The sequence below is a fragment of the Callospermophilus lateralis genome, unplaced genomic scaffold, assembly GCF_048772815.1.
Source record: "Callospermophilus lateralis isolate mCalLat2 unplaced genomic scaffold, mCalLat2.hap1 Scaffold_122, whole genome shotgun sequence".
NCBI classification, from domain to species: Eukaryota; Metazoa; Chordata; class Mammalia; order Rodentia; family Sciuridae; genus Callospermophilus; species Callospermophilus lateralis.
The window spans coordinates 3282194-3302545 of NW_027512409.1; positions in this window are offsets into that span (position 1 = coordinate 3282194).

Below are 20352 nucleotides of genomic sequence, written 5' to 3' on the forward strand. Positions count from 1 at the left end.
ATTTCAATTTAGAAAACAATGATGGGAAAGTTAAGACAAATAAGAAAATACACCTACTGAAAAATGTTTGCTCTCTTGATAAGGAGGGAAAACAGGAAACAGGATCTCGTATTTGTAAACAAAGTTTGTATCTCATTAAAATTATTTTTATCTTCTCTTGTCTAAAAAATGTCAAAAAAAATCAGAATTGAAGGAAGCATGTAAATATTTTGGTTTCGTGAAACAGTATTATCATTTATAAAATAATCCTGAACAAAACATGAATTTTAGAACATTTAAAGGTTAAAATCACCCATTATTTGTATGTATAGAATTTCCCCAGGTTTCTCAGAATGTAGAAATCATGATCCATAATTTATTACTGAAAAGCATCATATCATTCATTGATTTCAGTTGCACAATGTGTATTATGACATTCCAAATCATTTCCAATGTTATAGTCATTAGAAAACAGTTATTTAAACATGAGTCATGAGATAAAATAATGCATGAAAAAGATATGATAAAAGAAAAACTTGATTTAAATATTATCTTTTATTTGAAATTGACTTTCATTCAAATTTGTCTATATGCTGTTTCATTGCATTTACTTAACATAGTTACACAACAACTATTGTTTCAGAACAGAAATTAAATGGTTGTCAGTGGTTGGAAGTACAGAAAGAGGTTGACTAACTGAAACAAGAAGAAATTTATGAATTTTAGTTGAGTCAATCAAGTATTTATAAAAATTGTTTTAAAAATCTCTCTTCCTATATTCAAACAATGGAAGTAGAATGAATTCCTTCTTCTTTTTCGTGTTTGTCTTTGTGCCAAGTTTGCATTCTAATAATGAAATAAGTGGGGAGTACTGAAGTTCATGTGGCTAGGGGATAAATATGTATTTCAGGTTGACGGCTTCATGGTAGAGATGGAGATATTATTACAGTATTTTGATGCAAGTGAAGTTTAAGTGGTTCAAGATATTATATAAGATTTTCTCTAATGTATCAAAAATGAATTCTAAATCATTTATTATAGAATATAATTAAGTACTCATTATAAGAAAGTGAAAATTAAACTAGTTATGCTCTGCAACTATTAGATTTTGAGATACATGGTAATTATGACTTTTAGATTTACAATGAGTATTAGAAGAAGAACTTCTTAGGATAGTGTACAGAAAAGAAATACATATGTATATCAAGACTAGCTGTTTTATTTGGACATCAAATTCAGGATTCTGATTTGCACCTTCTTACCTAACAATCCTAGGTATACCTTTGCCCTGTAAGATACTAACTTGTAGATCAAAAAGAAAGTTAGCATTAGAAATGTTCAGTATGTTCACAAGTTTCACCAGTGGTAAAACTTGGGGCTAGTACTCTTGAGAAAAGTTTGCCTTAACGACCCTGATTCCAAGTTTGTATTCTTGATATTAAGTGGAATTCTTGCTCAAAGCTCAGATTCCAACCCACTTCTCTCATAAACATAAATCCTATTGTAAGTCTATAGCCCCCTCAAAAGTTGTAACTTTCTTGGTATCTTCCTTTTCTTGTCTTTTTTCTTTATATACCTTGTCCTGATTTTCTTCTCTCCTTTACACTTTGCTCATAGTAACTATTACCAATTTCATAACATGTTTTATCCCAGCTAACAAATAATAAGTGATAAATGCAAGTTCCCAAATCACTATCTTTACTCTAAATCTTCAGATTAATTCTTAAACTTTTTCCACCATAGGCAGCTGAATTATATCTACTATACCAGTGGTTTTCTTTGATTTTAGCTTCTGGGATAATGCTGCCAAAAAGGATTCCATCATTAGGGGGATAGAATACAAAGAGGATGTTACCCTATACCTCCCTCCCTGCAGAGCTGTGGGGTTCCATGTGTCTCTTCTTCCAGAGTCATAGCTCTTCTCAAGCTCATACTACTGACACTTAGCTTCTCAATTGCTTTGGTGACTTTCTGCCCTATTGTATAGTCTTTTGTGCTTTGAAACCCCAAATCTTTTACTACACAAGTGGAAATGCATCATCATTAATTGTTTTCCTACTCTTACTCCCAATTGTCTAAATCCTCCTCTTTATTTATTTTGTGTGCATGTGCGTGTGTATTTTCTGCCATTTTACTCAGTCATTTGGCAGAATCAGAAGTTTTAACAGGCAGCAGAGGCAAAAGCAAAACATGTAGAAGAAAAATCTAAAATTGAGGAAAACCACATGCATTAATTATATTTTTCTACAGTAAAAAATGATATTAACTTTGAATGTAGGACAAGCAAGTCTTAATATTAAGACTTAACCATCAGAAAGACACAATGATCACTAATCAAGTAGTCTTTCTGATGTGTCTGAAGGTGTCCACTAACTTCCCTGATCCCTGGAAAGAATAGAGAAGACTTGAGACAAGTACCCAAAAATCTTCCAAGAAAGGAGTCCCAATTAAAAGAAGGATGCACTAGAGGAACATTACATGAAGCCCTAGGGACACAGGTGGCAAGCAAACCCCCATCAGCGTTTTGAGCATTAGAAAATCCCTTTCCCTTTTCTCTTTCATTCCTCCTTGATAACTATTCCTTCAGCAAGAGGTATGATACAGACATTTTAGGAGAAAATTTGGTTAGAGAAGTCCCACAAATGGGTTGAATTATTAGGCAAAACTAACACTGAGGATCAGAGGAACAATGAACTTGAGGCTTAATATCAGAACTCTTGAATTTTTAAATTTGTTTTGCTCTTATCTTTTTAGTGTATGCCCTGTGCCAACCTACTTCCAATGTTGAGAGGTGATGCTGATGTTTTAAAGTAAGAATTTAATGGAAACATTGTCTTAGATGTCATTACAAAGGAATTACACATTAAGAATCAAATAAATGGTCCTTTTTTAAAATAACTCTTAAAATTTATCTTACAATGTATGACCTTCTGAAACTGCTGGGATAATGACTCATGCATGTGGTACACAATTTGGTCAAATTAATATACTATAAATAGTAACATGATTCTTAATTTTGATAATCAATCATTTCCTATAGTATATGAAATAAAATGAATTATTTACTAATGACAGAAGAATATTGAAATCAAAACTGGGTCAATAGCACATAAAGTTTATTTGAAAAAAATGAATGGGTGATACTCTATATGTGTAATATGAATTGTAATGCATTCTGCTGTCATATATAAAAAACAATAAATAGAAGATATATAGTTACTCAGGAATACATGTATTAATATTAATTACATATATGCACATTCATAGAACTTTCTTTTGCCTGTGTCCTGGCTTTTCTCATAATTTTTTTCTAAGACTTGATATCAAAAGTCTGGAAAAATTATGATTAATCAGTTTATGTGTTTAATTACTAAAGAAATGAATAATAAATGAAGTCTCTGTTTGAAACATGCAACTCTTACTAGTAAAGAAAAAAGAAAGAAACCACTATTGTTTTGAAACCATTTTCCAAATATTCATTAAAATCATCTTGAGCTAACATCAGATGACATGATTTTTACTAAGAACAATAAACATAAGAAGATACCAAACTGGTGTTTTCTAAACATCCATAAATCAAAATGTAACATTGTTTCATTTGTGTTAACTCATTTGTAAGATCTAAATGCAAATGGATTTCTTTGGGACATTAAATAAAACTTATTCACCCCTCATGTTCTATCTCAGCACAGTTGTAAGCCCCTCTGACTGACATGTTGATTTCCTCTCAGTGAGGGAGATATAATTAATGTGACCTTCTGATAAGGTGGGAGATACTGGGTGAGAAGAGTGCTCTCCAGAGAGCTATTAGTAGCTTCTGAGCAATTTGCTAATAGTAGAGCTACCTTTATTAAAATCATACAGTTAAGAAGATAATTGACAACCATAATAATGAGTGTATACAGGGAAGAAAAAGAACATCAAGTAAAGTGGAACTGTTAATTACTTAAAAATGGATGAACTTTCAGTGCTAAGTAAACTGATTTGGAAATTTGGTTTTGAAGTAAATGAATGAAAAACCCATAAGAAATCATGGATCTATCAATTCTGGAAAATAAATTAGTGTTATTTCTACTCTCTGATCCCATATTCATGAAAGAAATATATATATATTTTTAAAGTTGCATCATCATCTAATGTCAGGTTGTAGTGATATTTGTATGTAGTGTAGGCATGGAAAATTGATAGCAATATATGTATTTTAGAATCTCCTTTCATACTAAGCTTAAAAAATCTAATAAATCTAAAAACTCATGCAATATACTTTGAAGTTAATCTATCATAATGAACAAAGACTGATGAAACTACATGTATATTGAAAAGTTTCTTTTTTTTCCAAAGTCAGAATATGGCAATATAAAAATAGTACAAAGATGCTTATCCTAACTATTATAATTCATTAGTGTGCCCACTAAATTATCAGAAGCCCCCTGTTCATCCAGATTACATATTTAGATATTGTTTTCAATTAGTTATGAGTAATTAAAAAGGCAAAATTATGATTGCAATGAAAATATGATGTTTGAAAACACATGAGAAACTACAGAAGAAACAACAACAATAGCAAAAAGTAACAGTGAAATGGCATCATTAGCTTTGTTTTTCAACAAAGTAAATATAGTTTTAGTAAAAGTGAACGTTTTGACATTTCAAGAGGCAAGTATCCATTTTTTTATTTGTCTAGATTATTGATGGTACTAAAAATGTGGTTACCTCATCATTTAGCTGAATATTTATTTGGAATGATTATCCTTAGCAATCCAAACAATATCTTTTCCTGGGCATGTTGAGTATTTGAGCTTTCAATAAAGTAATTCATATTTATAGGCTAAAATTGTATTTTTGTTTGTTGGGCATGTAATAGTAACTTGACTAGGAACCATTGATACCTTTCATGTTATACCATAGAAAGACCACCTCACAATATCAATCCATGACACCCTGGATATAAATGAATGACTACTGCATGTGAATGATCATATGATCCAGAAAAGTAGCAAAACTATAATTACCATTCACAAGGTAAAAACTATGTGCCTTTGGTAGATTTCTTTCAATGTGTAGAATTTAGAAAGCTGAGTAAACCTATTTAATTTTTTTCCACTATATATATTACTTTTTTCAATTAATTAATTAGTTAATTATACAGTAGAATGCATTTTATCATATAGCACACAGATGGAGCACAACTTCTCATTTCTCTGGCTGTACATGATTCAGAATTACTCCAATACTTTAAATATATATTTACAGTATATTATATACTGTATATGTGTATACACACACACACACACACACACACACACACACACACACATATGGTAATAATGTCTGTTGATTTCCATTTTAATTTGAGAAAAAATTCTGGCAACAAGATTATAAAATAAATAAAATAATGTACTCATGGGCTCCCCAAAATCGCCAGAAACATGAGATTATTTTCAAATGACACACAGGTGGAACATAGGAATGTTAGTGCTTAATTCACATTTTCTCTTGGAAGGTTAAGTCAGTCAGTGGAAGAAATTTCCAAACCATTTAAAAATCATGAAATATCCTATAACTAGCCTCCTGCACATTTAGTCCAACATTCAACATGTATATCATAAATCCTTACCTTTATTGTCACATTTTATATCATTTCTATTTCTTCAATTTTTTTATTCTTATTTAGTAAGTTTAAAATGACATTCACTGTAAGATCCTCATAATTGGTATTGAATATATAAAAGTATCATAAATTATTTAAAGGGGAGAAATATATATGACATAAAAATTAGTGTTTCTCTTGTCCATTGCCTTACAAACTGCAAGTCCTATGATCTAAAACGAAACTTAATTTATTTTTACTGCCTGTTAACTAAAACATAGACTTTAAATACACAACAAGAACATATAAACAATATGATATTTCATCTATAGTTTCTAATTTACCTGTGAATTACTAAGATGTTTGTGAAAATCAAGGAAACCAGCAAACAAACATGCAAATGCCTCACAAAATAAATAAATAAATAAATAAACAGCAAAACCACATAAGTGATAAAACTGTACTAAGCATATGGTACTATTTTCTTAACATGAAACTGAATATAAACACTCTTGGGAAAAGTTAAAGCAGTTAAAATCTATTTAGCACCATCTGCACAACAGACTAGACACACAGAGAATAGAAATGCCTTAATTCATAAATATTAATTTACATAGCATCTGCTACATGTCAGTGTTTTAAGTATTAATATACAAAGATAATTAAGACTGATTTTCTAATTGAAAGCAGGTGTCAGTATTGGGGAGAGACATTTAAACAAATAAAGACTTATGAAATATTGAGGATAATAATAGAGCAAGTACAATACAATTTTATTGCTTGTGGAGATCTGGAAACTGAAGAGACCTTTTTAATTTTATTTTTTTTAATGGAGAGCATAAGAATTCCACTTTAGAATTATGAACCTATATACTGAATTTCTTGTTTGGTAGAAACGGAAAATGCATTGCTCTAATGTGATCTAGCATGGAACAATGATGATGAGAAGCCAGGATTGCATGGACACAGGTAATACAATTAAGGGTTGACTTTGATAGGATGGAGGTCATTCAGGAATGATTTCAAGAAATGTCATAAAGTGAGTATATGCTGTCTGTGGCTGATCTATATTTTGTACCAACCATGGTGTAAACAGGGCTAAAAGTGACAGGGAGTTTGAATGAACAGAAAGAGACACATGAGTTATATCTATAGGAAAACACAGTTTTGCTATTTGAAATGAAACCACATCTTTCTCTAACTGCCTGTTCTCACTGTCTCCTGATGGTACAATGTTTCACACACATTCTAAAATTTAAAGAAGCAAACATTTCCACAGTAAAGAAGCAGATCCACTGGTATATTGTGCAGCACATGGGACCTTAATACTGATACTATATAATAAAAGTATAAATGCATTTTTGGTTCTAGAATATAGAGGAAATTTTGGAGTTAGGGATGGATTTTCTCTATATGTTGGCAGAAGGATTTATGACTGGAGAGGAAAAAAAGTCAACAGAGACACAATGGAACAGTTGCTCCTTCTTCCCAAACAAAGTCAATTCAATAAAATATGGAAAACATTGATAGTTATTGATAAGTTAAATATTGAGGAAATATCATTAACTTTAGATACCATTTAGATTTCCAAATCTTATATTATTTGAACTATTAAAAAATAATGAAATCTACCACACCCCAAAGTGGATAGTCTAATAAGAGAAACAGTGTGTGAAATTGCAAAAGGTTAAATTCTAAATAAACAATCTTCATATATTGGATTTATATTGCTATTGATGGGTGATGTGGGGGTCAAAGTGTTAAAGTTGGTTTAAAGTGCTCTTCAAAAAAAATTTTTTTTGGTGTTTGATCAGAAAAGCAATCCTTTCTACAATTATGCTAAGTCAGAAATTATTCTTGTTTTTGTCTCGTGCTTGAACTATCACACACCAGAACAAAATGAAAACAATGAGCAGAACCAGCAGATACAAAAGACAGCAGGGATTAAATCTATCAGACCTTCAAATAGAGTTAGGCAAGAAATGACACAAAACTAATATGTTTACGGTGTGAATTTTCTGGGAATTCACAAATGAGTGGCTTAAACAGTGGTGATTTACTTTCTCACTGTTTTGGAGGGTGGAAGACCACAATCAAGTTTCTGGTAGTCCTCACATCCTCTAAACATCTCTCCATTGCTTACAGGTGACACTTTCTTGATGTGTCATCACAAGGTCTTCCATACATACTCCATACATACTCACCTCATATCTTTCTTTGTGTATAATCTTTTTCTTCTATGGACATTGACATATTAAGTAGGATCTGCATAAATAGCACAATGTTAACTAAATCTTTTAGCAGTTTATTTCCAAATATAGTCACTTTCTTATATGTAGTGAGAACATCAAGATATGGATTTGGAGGGCCAAAATTCATCACATAACACTAACTAAATATAAATACAAAGAAAATCAATCCTAACGTTTAATGATTAGCTTAGATCATCCTGAGCACAACAAACAATTAGATGCATAGAACAGAAATTGAAAGCACTAACTAAAATGTTACACACAGTCAACCCAGCCAGCACTATGTATGAAAAAGGATTTTGAAATTTAGGTTATGCTTGAAAAACCTGTTCTACACTGAGGACATGTGCATGCTTGGAAGTAAAAGTGATGACCTGGAGTTGGTTTTGTAAATTTCAAACATGAAGATACAATTCCTTTTTGGTTTTGGTACCAGGGATTGAACCCAGGGGCCGTAACTATGAGGAAAATAAAAAGGAGACACAGAGACAAAATAGAGAAGCAGAAAAAGAAGTGGCTGCCCCACCAAACAGCCTTCCCTGTACACTTCCAAGGTCAGAATACCTACACTTAACCATTGAAGCACATCCACAGTCTGTGTGTGTGTGTGTGTGTGTGTGTGTGTGTGTGTGTTTGTGTGTGTATGTGTGGTGTGTGTGTTATTTAGAGACAGGATCTCACTGAGTTACTCAGGTCCATGCTAAGTTTCTGAGTCAGATTTTGAACCAGTGATCTTCCTGCCTCAGCTTCCCAAGTTGTCGGGATTAGTCTTGAGTCACTGCACCTAGCTACAATTCTTGAACATAAAGCATGAAGCCTGACCAAAACTGGGAAATCTGATAAATCGAAAGAATAAATGGAAATTGGACTAAATCTTATGTAAATTTTTTGTTTGCTTTCACATTTTATTGATTGTTCAAGGAAATTTGAAAATTCACACTTTTTAAAAAGACCCCATACCTGTAACACAGCAAGGAGACTGACGGCAACAAATGCAACTCTTCCCTCCACACCAGAAAATGTTATTGCAGAAATGTATGTTCATCTGAGTTCAATTATAATTTCTTCAAAAGCATTTTAAAGCAACATGTGTGACACACAGAAGCAATAAACAACATACAAAAAAACATAAACACAAATAAATAAAAGACAACAGTATTAGATCCAGGGACCTATAGTTTAAAAAATTCCTCAAAAGAATTCTGTTTTCAAGTCAGAAACATATTATTTTAAAATATTTCTAGAGAACTAAAATTTTCAAATTAGTTATAGCTTTTTGAACACACACACACACATACACAAACATAGACACATACACATATGCACATAATTACAAAACTAAAATTTGTAACATGAAACCTTAGACTTGAAAGGTAGTCACATCTTCACCCCTCAAGTCCTGAGGTCTCATCATCTTTGTTATTATTCTGAATTCTGAATGTAACTTAGACATAGATAAAGTCCAAGTTCATAGGTTAAAGTCCAGATATAACTCTGCAAGATGAAACATAACACACTGAAAGGAAAATATCAAAGAATATATCAAAGGAATGGAGCTTTCACTAGCACATCTGGACACAGAGAAGAAGGGAAAATAACTGTTAACAGTGAATAATTTTCAAAAAATTTCAAGACATCTGTACAAGACATCAAAAAGGCAACAAAGGTGAGACTTCAAAACTAAAGGAGTGAGGAGATCTTTCTTTTGACTATTTCATAAAAGCAGATATTTGGGGATAGGACTTTAGTTCAATGGTAGTGTGCTGGCATAGCATGCAAGAGGCCCTGGGTTCAATCCCTAATACAGAAAAATAAATAAATAATGAAAGCAGATATTCTTTTATTCCAAACATATGGTTTTTTTTTGGCCAGATCTTGGCAAAAACTGTTAGAATTAACTTTTTAGGAACCCTGGAAAATTACCCAAGGTTTGTAATAATCAGAGAAACTGTGGTCTAAGAAAATAGCACCACCAGAAATAACTCTGTTGAACCTCTTTGGGAACAGGCTGTGTTGTGCTGCAATTGGACCTTGCTTTCAAAGTTCTCTCTACAATTCTATGGCAGTCTTGAACAAATATCAGCGTTTGACCATCAGAAGGTGGAAGGAAAGCGAGGAACTGGGAGATGGGGGAGTGAGAAATGAAAAAGGGATATATATTTACAATTACCTTGAGAATACTTTCACTCTATGACATTCCCTTCCCCTCTCCCTAAAACTCCCCGTAGGGTCACTGTTTAGTCTGCTTTGGAAGAGCTGGAGTTTGCTCCTGCAATTGAAGCAGCAATCACAGAAGGAGCTCAAAAAGAATTGAGCATGTATTGTTCCTTCTTTTATCTAGGCTACCTACCTACTGGACTGTGCTGCCCACACTTAGAGTAGGTCTCCACCTCATTTGCTATCTTATTTGTCAATCATACCTTGTTGACATACTCAGAATACTCAAATCTTAGGCCTCTCAATCCAATCAGGTTGGTAATTCAGATTTATCATCACAGTTAGTATTTTTTTCTTTAAGTACTTGAAATATATCCTCTCAGACATAGATAAAGTAATATCTATTATTAGATAATAATAATAATATCTATTATTATAACTAATAATAATATCTATTATTAGTTTAATATGATTGCCCTCTTAGAGAGTGATTGAAGATTTTCCCTTGCAGATTTGAAAATTCTTCCTTTGCCTTTCATTTTGGATTTGACCAAAGTATGTAATTGTTAAGAACTTTTCTGATCACATCTATTTGGGAATCAATAAGATTAATGGACATGGATATCCATGTCTTCACTAAGATTACAGAAGCATCTGCTATTATTTCATTAAATAAATTACCTATGGTCTTAATTTTTATTTATCCTTTGTATATGTTAATAATATTGTATTCTATCGTTTTGAGCTCTCTTGCATTCTTTATCCTTTTTTCCTTTTCTTTCTTATTTGAATGACATATCTCAAGAGCCCTGTATTCAATCTCTGATATGCTTTTTTTTCTGTTTGATCTATTCATTTTTTCAAGACTTAACTGAACTTTTGGTTTGATTTATTGAGTATTTCATTTCCAAGATTTCTTCGGTTTTGTTCTTTTTGTAAATATATATCCCTTTGTTAAATTTCATTCATATTCTGTATGGTAGTTTCAATTTCACTCAACTGTTTATTTGTATTCTTTTAAGTCTCATTGAGACTTTTAAACATTATTCTTGCAAAATCTTTATCAGGCATTTTATCTACTTTGATATCTTTGGAATTTGTTACGGGTGAGTTATGATCTTTAGGAGTGTCATTTTACTTTATTTTCTCAAAATTCTTATGTACCCATGTGAAAAGTAGTGTTTCTGGTAAAATAGACTTTTCTAACACTTAATAGGGTAGTCTTCTAAAATGCTTCTTGGGATATTGGTTTGTTAATCAACACTGTTTATTTCCAGATGGGCACCACCATGTAATCTCTCCATATCTTATTTGAATGTGATTAGTGAGTTTGGGCACCTTGAATATCAGAGTCAGAAAATTCAGTGTTTCTGTGGGTCCCATAAGAGTAGACCTATCACCAGTTTAGACAGGTGTGGTGTGCACACTGTGTGGTTTCTTTTACAATGGAAGTGGTAGCCTCTACAAACTAATGAGATTTCCTCAAACATTATTGATAACGGCCCTGTTATTTAGGGATATTTTGTACTGGTTGAACCAGTACAAAACCAGGTAGCAAGGGGCTTAAAACCCTCATCATTTGACTTCACACTAAATCACAGGTGCCTCACAGGAAAAAGTAGAGTCTATAATCCCAGCATCCCCTTCTGTGGCACACTAAGATTTGTCAGCAGTGTGTGATCAGTCAAGTCACAGGGGCAAATTCTATTGAGGACCTGCACATGTATTGAGGCAGGAGAAATTGCAGTATTCCTAGTGCTGCTGCTACCATGGGCTTGACTGCCCAGGTGCAGGAACTCAGACTTACCTTTGCCATGCACATCTAGAGATGGAGCCTTTTCTTCCCCCATTCCTTTAGGTAGAGTGCCTCAGGTTCAAGTGGCAGTTGGTCTCAGCTGGAGTTGGGCAAAATTCCTCTTAGCTAATATGTTCATGAGAGAGAGTGAGAGCAGGATCTCCCTGGCACAAGGCAAATTTTCTCTCCTACCCTTCTTAGGTCACATGCCCCAGAAGCAGGATGACACCCACAGCTGTCATCTTGCCCTAGACAGCACCAGCATGCACCTATTGGCAGGGAATCAGTGAAACCACAGAGTTCTTTGCCAAACACGTTAGTAACAGGTGCCTGTTTGCAGCTTCAGGGAAAGGAGTACATCCAGGGAAGGCAGCAACTGCACTGGTAACTGCCTTCAGTCCTGGCACCATATGACTGTTCACACCTTGGTCTTAGAGGATAGCTCCTACATTCTTTGGTTCTTGAGGGATTCACCCTCCATTTTCAGTGTCATTAAACTCATTCCTTTCAGTGCAGCATTTACATTTTGTGTCAGTTACTCTACTGAGCACTTTTAGTTCATGAGGCAATGGAATGAGAGACATGATCCAAATCAGCACAATTTTAAATGAATAATTAGATCTCACCACAGATATTCTGAAATCCAGAAAATCGCTAAGGATAACTTACAACAAATTAGAAAATCTAGATGATATTGACAGATATCTAGATTCATTTTACCTACTCAAATTGAACTAGAAAAATATAGAAACTTAAATAGTCCAAAACTAAACCTAAACCATCATACTGAAGCAGTGACAAAAAAATGTATTCCAACAAAACAAAGCCAAGAACCAGATGGACTCTCTGCTGAACTCTATCAAAAGTCTAACAAAGAAATAATGTCAGTCCTCCTCAAATTATTCCATGAAACAGAAAAGAATGGAACACTCCCAAACTCATCCTATGAAGCAAGTACAACCGGGATACCAGAACCAGATAAGGAAAAAACAAGGAAAGAAAACTACCGACCAATATCACTGATGGACAAGAGGCAAAACTCCTTAATAAAACATTAACAAAAGACACCCAAAAACACATTCAGGAGATTGTACACAATGATCAAGTTGGTTTCATCCCAAGGATGCAAGGTCAGTTCAACACATATAAATCAATAAATGAAATTCATCATACAAAAAGATTCAGGAACAAAAAATCACATGATTATTTCAATAGATGCAGACAAAGTCTGTGACAAAATTCAGCACTGATTCATGTTAACAAAAAACACTAGGGAAACTAGATATAAAAGGAGATTACCTCAATATCATAAAGGCTGTATGTGGCAAAACCCAAAGCAACATCATACCGAATGGAGAAAAATCGAACTCATTTCCTTTAAAGTCAGGGGGAAAATAAGGATGCCAATGCTCATTCCTTCAATTCTATATGGTAGTTGAATTTCTGTCAGAAAAATTAGGGAAGAGGAGGAAATTAAAAGATACAAATAGGCAATAAGTACTCAACCTATCTGTTTGCTGATGAGGTGATTCCAGAACTAGAGGATCCAAAGAACAACATAAGGAATGCAAATGGTCATCAAATATTTGAAAAATTGTTAAACATCTTTGCAATCAGAGAGGTGCAGATCAAAAAAGTACACTGATATTTCATCTCACCCCATTTAGAATGACAATAATCACAAATACAAATAATGATATTTACTGGCAAAAATGTTGGGGGAAAGGTACACTTATTATTGTGGATGAGACTGCAAATTAGTATAACATCTTTGAAAAGGAGTATAGAGAGTTCTTGAAAGACTATGAATTGAATACAATATGACCCAATTAGCTCACTTCTTGATATTTATTTAAAAAAAAAAGAAACTAAAATCAGCATACTGTAATGAAACAGGCGCATCAATGCTTATAGCAGCACAATGGCAATAGCAAAGTTAAGGAACCAGTCCAGGTGCACATCATTATAAGAAAGGATAAAGAAAATTGATAAAGAAACCATATGTATGTATGTAAGTCTATATACACATGACAATGACACATGCATTTACATACACAGACAATGGAGCTCAATTGAGACATAAAAAAGAATGAAATGATGTTATTTTCTGGTAAATGAATGAAACTAGAGAACTTCATGCTAAGTGAAATAAGCCAAATTCAGAAAGGCAAGGCTGAAATGTTTTATTTCATGTGCTAGAAAGGAAAAAGGAAAAACAAGATCTCCTGAAAGTAGAAAGCAGATCAGGATCCGGAGAACAGAAATGAGGAATCAAAGGGGAAGGAGGAGAAGAGGGAAAGGGAAAGAACTGAGAAATAGAGTTGGCCAAATTATACCAGGTGCACATATTAATACATCTCAAGGTATTCATACATAGGGGTGTGTGTGTGTGTGTGTGTGTGTGTGTGTGTGTAAAACAAAATAAAGAAAATATAACAATTGAATAAAATAAACAAAACCATTACTCTATTGCATTTTATTAGCCATTACACATTATCAATTAAAGTCTAAGAATATGTAATATATATTATACATGTAACTTTGATGTATCATTTAAAATATAAATAAATAAATAGAATGAAGACCAGTAAGGAGAAAGGGGATATAGAGAGTGAAGGGGGAGGGAAAGTTGTAGCATTGCACATTGAAATGAAATATACATTTATGATTATGTTCCAAATAAACTCCACCATGATGTATAAGTATCATGTACTATTTTTTTAAAAGAATGGGACACACATTTTACAAATAGAACAGTATTAAGAAATTCAAAATTAAAAAAAAGAAAAAATCTTCAGTATTTTATATATATACATGAGAAATGTCCATGGGAATGTAAATTATACAGTAGGAAAATAGAAATTGATATTAATGTGTAATAATAAAAAAATTAATTGAAATTCATAAAGGACTTTATTTTCTTTCCACAGAACATGTCTTCTCAATCACAACGATTTAAAAAAGAAAACACCTCTGTTATGAAGAAAAATAAAATAAAATTTCTCCATATGGACTTTCAAAACAGCTGTAAATCAACAGAAAATTTTACACTCATAAATTTTTCCCTAGGTGGTTTATATTTTCTTATATTATTATAGTCATCATATAACAGAAAAAAAATCTGTTTTTATTATGATATAAAGTGGAAATGAAGCAATAGAATAGTTTATTTCAAAATGAAAGTAAAACATCAATCATACTATATATGCACTCAACCTATGAAATAACTGACATAAGACCTAGCAATAAATGAAGAAATAAACAAAATCATAACTGCATCTACTGCATTTTATTAGCAATTATGCATTATCAATTACAAAAAGTAAAATATGGAGCACTGAACAAACTCATTGTATTATAGAACTATTTGTCAAGGATCTACTATTACAATTTATTGAATATTTATTACATGCCAAGCACTATGTTAAGCAATTTACATATCTCACTTAACCTTTTACTAACTATATCACTTTATAAACAAAGTCTTTTTTATTATTTCAAGAAAAATAAATGGAATCAAGACCTCAGTGATTAGGCAATTTTTCCAACATAGCAAAAACAGTAATAATTGAGAATATCTCTCTAAATCTGCCCCTCCTTTTGTTCTTACTGTGCTATAATGTCACCAACAGTGTAAGCTGAAAACTAGATCTGTGTAGCATATTAGTACCCCAAAGAAATGTTCTTTGATATTTCTGATTACTTTCAAACAGAGAGAAAAATATATTTACAAAGTTACTTATATTATACCCCAATAAATACACATAGCTCCTTGCACTTTCCTTATTAACAATGCCTCTGTGCTCAGGTAGATAATCTTCTTGAGCTAGACAAGGAACCCTAATGTAAAGTAGGGAATTACATTAATTGTTTTCCAAAGTATATAGTTTTTATACTGTAAAACATGACTATCAACCACTATTATTTTGATTTTTATTAAAATTTCTTTTATTTAGAATAAAGCAACTGTGCTATAATCCAGTGCTTGAAATATAATACAGGTGCCTCTACTGGAAGGTTTATTTCTGGCCAAAAGTTAAAGGAAAGGAGAAAAATAAATTTTATTTGCATTTTATTTTTTGCATTTAAAAGTAGTAAGAATTTATAAATAATGATCAAATTGGTAAATGTGTTTTCAGTTTTATTTAGGATCATAATCATTCTAATGAGTTTTAGAACTTGTGCTTAAATAAATTACTAGTTTGAATTGAATTATGTTTCTAAGGGGATTATATAACCACATGTTTCCAGGCCACTGCTAGATTTGGACTTGTCCTATCAACAAAATTCTTGCAATGCAAATAGTTCTATTATCTTTTTTATACATTTGTATCTCATACACTTTTGATTATATTTAAATTTAAAATATTTTATTGCCACTGCATTAAGACTTTTGGATCATGTTTTATGTAACAATTTCTCATGTTAAAAGTAAAGTAGTGAATACATAGATATTTTATGTAAAATAAAATCTAACCTTCATAGTACTTCCTTTTTGCTATTTTAATTATTTGTCAAAATATAACTCCTATGTTTGTTATTTGCATTTATGACAAGTACAACTGAAGTACTTCAAAAAACTTAACTTCATCAAGGTTTCCACATTCCAAATTAATGTCAGTATAATTCATTTAACAGAAGTTCAAATAGATAAAAGTTCTACTGCAGCATTTATACTTGAGGAAAAATGCAATGTGAATTGCTTTATGTCTTTTCATACAACTTTCAGATCCTCATGACATTGTACTTCAAAACAACCTCTCCCTTTTCAGTCAATTTTCTGCTTCTCATATTTAAGGCAATACACATTTTTCTGTTTTTTTTCTTATTCAGCCTCATTAAAACTGAACATCTCTAAAAGTTATCAGCAATCCAAGTGTCAAGAAGCAGTATATTTAAAACTAAAGATTGTTGCCCATAATCTTATCATACATACTTATAATTATTATTAAAATTATGATAGATAAAATCACTGAAATTATAATGATTCATAGAACTAAAAGCAAAAGCTGGCTGAATTGGTATTGTGTTTGGGAAGGACTTAGATTTTAGTACTCTGCATTTTAAATTGTTATGAGATGATATGGAAATTGCTATTTACTCTTCATTGACCATATATAAATAATGTAATATATATACTTGAATTCATTTTATTCTGTGTGACCATTTAATATTTCAGTATGACTCCTTGATGTAACTGTGCTATTTCATTGCTAGTCTTAAGCATGACTAGAACCTCTGTATATAAGGAGAGATCACTGTTGTGATTGTATTTTAGCAGAAATTTTACTCTTATTATTAATATCTCATAGTCACTTGACTTTGAGTTAAATGACAGGGATATTATCTTGGATGGGTAACACTCATAAGAGGACTCAGAGAGATTTCTTATGCATTCATAGAGAAGCAAGATGGCACATTGTCAGAATCCACATATCAGGGAATGGCGGAGGTAAGGATATTTCCTATTGGCTGAAAAACCGATAGCAGTTACCTCTGTCTTACAATCACAGAAAATTAATTCTTTTAACAAAGCATGTACTTAATGGAGACCCCTAAGCCTCAAGTGAAGTTGAAGATGTGTCTGAAACTTTGACTTCAGCCTGTAATAGCCTGAACAGAGGATCTGGTCACTGAGTACCTACAATTTCAACTTAGAGAACTGTAAAAAAAAAATGAAAGCAGCTAAATGTGTGTAATTTGTTCCTCAAAAGTGGAAAACAAACATTTTTCTTATTTTTGGATAATTGTTAAAATAGCCATAGAACTTTAATAACTTCTTATTACACTCCTTAAAAGTGCCATAGAACTTGTAGGCTGATTATCACATTTATTTTGTCACAACAGCAAAAAGCTGACTAACACAGCAGCAAATGCCCACTGATGGAAGATAGCTTTGCAAGTCATCATCCCAACTTCATTTTCCTGGTGCATTTCAGGACATGAGAGAAACTAAAACAGGTCCTAAATAGAACTTAGGCTGACTGTGATTGCTATGAAGATGCTGATGTGAGCCCAACTCTCAGCTCTCTTCTAAAGGAGGAATCCCTGGAGGAGCTATGTAAAGAAAATAAGAAATGAGATGTTAAGTACTGCCTGAATTGACAAGTTTGCAATGAACTGATGTGTTCCTTGTGGCTTTAGAATGAAGCAGAAGGCAGCCAGTCTCCACTATGGCAGGATACAACAGTGAGTGATGAGGCTCTGCTTTTTCATTGACCACCTATACCTTGGCCTGCTAACATTCATCCACCAACCTTCAGCTAATCTCTGTCAACTCAGCCTTCACCCACCATTTGCTTTAGACAATGCCAGCCACAATCCACCTGGCAAAGATTTAATGCTCCGCTCTATAGGTCCTCATGAGTAAAAGTAGGACAACAATGTACCTCAGTGCTTTAAACAGCTGGGAATAATGAGTGGGGTCAGTTAACCCTGATTAAGTTTGTATATTGCCATCCTTGAAACCATTGCAGCTTATGAATTGAAATCCAATGTGTAGTTCTTCCGAAATCCCATTTTTTTATTGGGGGAAATGGCTGAAACCCAGAGTTGAGTAAGTGGGAAGAAAACTGATTGAATATGCTTTTGGGGTCTTGAGGATTTTTACACTATGTCATCAACTCCAAAACCTCAGGGAAGATTGGTATGGGAATGCAGCCTTTTATCATATGCATTCACTAACAAGTAGCCAAGAACAACAGGAGATTATGAATTCATGGAACTAAATATTATGTTTAAAAACACAATTACTTCAAGTGAAATATAATACTGAATTATAGCCCCCGTAAGAAGCAGACATATTAGAATAAATGCAACAATAGATTCTGTCATTCATTTTGGTGCAGCTGGAGAGTTCAAATGGGTGCTATTGAACATAATATATGAAGAGCAGCTACAATGTAAGCAGCCCCATATAAGCTGATCTGTAGGGAGCCACTATTAAACATACTGAAGCAGATAAAAAAGGGTTGAGCACTAGTAAGAAAAAGTGCTGGACGACAAAAAGTAACAACGGACAACATTAAGAAAAATTTACTTGTTGAAAGAAGGAAAAAAGAAGATAGATTGTCTTCAATATATGAAAGGTTTTTGTAATCAGACAGCATCTCTCAGCTTTTATACCTTAAAGATATTAGTTTTAATGTATAACATTCTTTTTCATTTGGAAAACATACCACAGCTCTGTCTGTTGCCTCTTTGCCAGGTCATGGGATCTAACTGGAATGTAAAAAAAAAAAAATTATTTTCCTGTTAATAATCATCTCCCATTTATTGCACATGTAATAATTTCTAATTTTAGTCATTAATATGAAGTATTATTATTTAAATGTGCTTAAGTAAAAAAGAAAAGAAGGAAGGAAGGAAGGAAGGAAGGAAGGAAGGAAGGAAGGAAGAAAGAAAGAAAGAAAGAAAGAAAGGAAGGAAGGAAGGAAGAAAGAAAGTAGGCTAAAGAAAATATAAAGTAAACTTAATGTGGATAAAAAAGAAAATTCCAAAATATCAGCCAATGATTGAATTTTAAATAAACAGTTCAAGCAAAAATTGAAGAAAAGCAAAATGTATGACCAAGGAAAATAGCAAACAACAACAACAACAAACAGTAAAAAAAAAAAAGTATAAAAAGTGAAAAAAAAATATAGCACTGAAACTAATATGTGTTCAAGTCACAAGAAGTAATTTGTTATAATCAACATATAAATTGTCTTGGGAGCATGGCAGGAAATAAAACCAAGCAAGAAAGAAAAGATAGATTATTGCAGGTCTGCCATCTGTACTAAGGATTCTGTATTTTATTTTGAGTATCATGAAATTTTTGGAGTGGGGGAGTGACAAAATTAAATGTGCCAAATGCTGTGGAGCACACCTGTAACCATAGCTGCTCAGGAGGCTGAGTCAGGAGGATCCAGAGTTCAAAGCCAACCTCAGCTCATCTGTGACACAGGAATTTGGAGTGCTAAGCAATTCAGTGAGACCCTGTCTCTAAATAAAATACAAAATTTAGCTCAGTGGTAGAGTGCTCCTTGGTTCAATATCTAAATACCAAAAAAAAAAAAGAGAAAGAAATTAAATGTGCTCCTTTAATAAAGATTATCTACTAGCAAAATGCAGCAGAAAACAAAAAGGCATGATATGTTGGAGATGCTAAGCTCCATCCGGAGACCATAGTAGTAGTTCCAGCAAGGTAGGACTTACTGTTTTGCAATTCTGTCAAAGAAAAGGGAGAGGTGATAATAAAAAATAATTACAGAGGTAAAAATGGGTACATCTAAGTGGTTGATGGGACATGACCCGTCAATAGAAGACAACATCTAATTTGAATCCCAGATTTCTGGTCTTGAAGACTGGTGGAAATATCTTTACTATTATTAGTATTTGTTCTTATTCTATTAGGTAGTAAATTTTTTTCTTGGCAGCAAACTGTGTACTGAGCTATGTACTAGGTACATTTCCTTTATTACTGCATGTGACTAATGCTCAGAATTGACTAAACTATTTTGCCTATTGTACACCCAGAAACTAAGACTTAGAATGATTAAGTAGCTCACCTGTGATAAGGAATTTGAACCTAGGTTTCC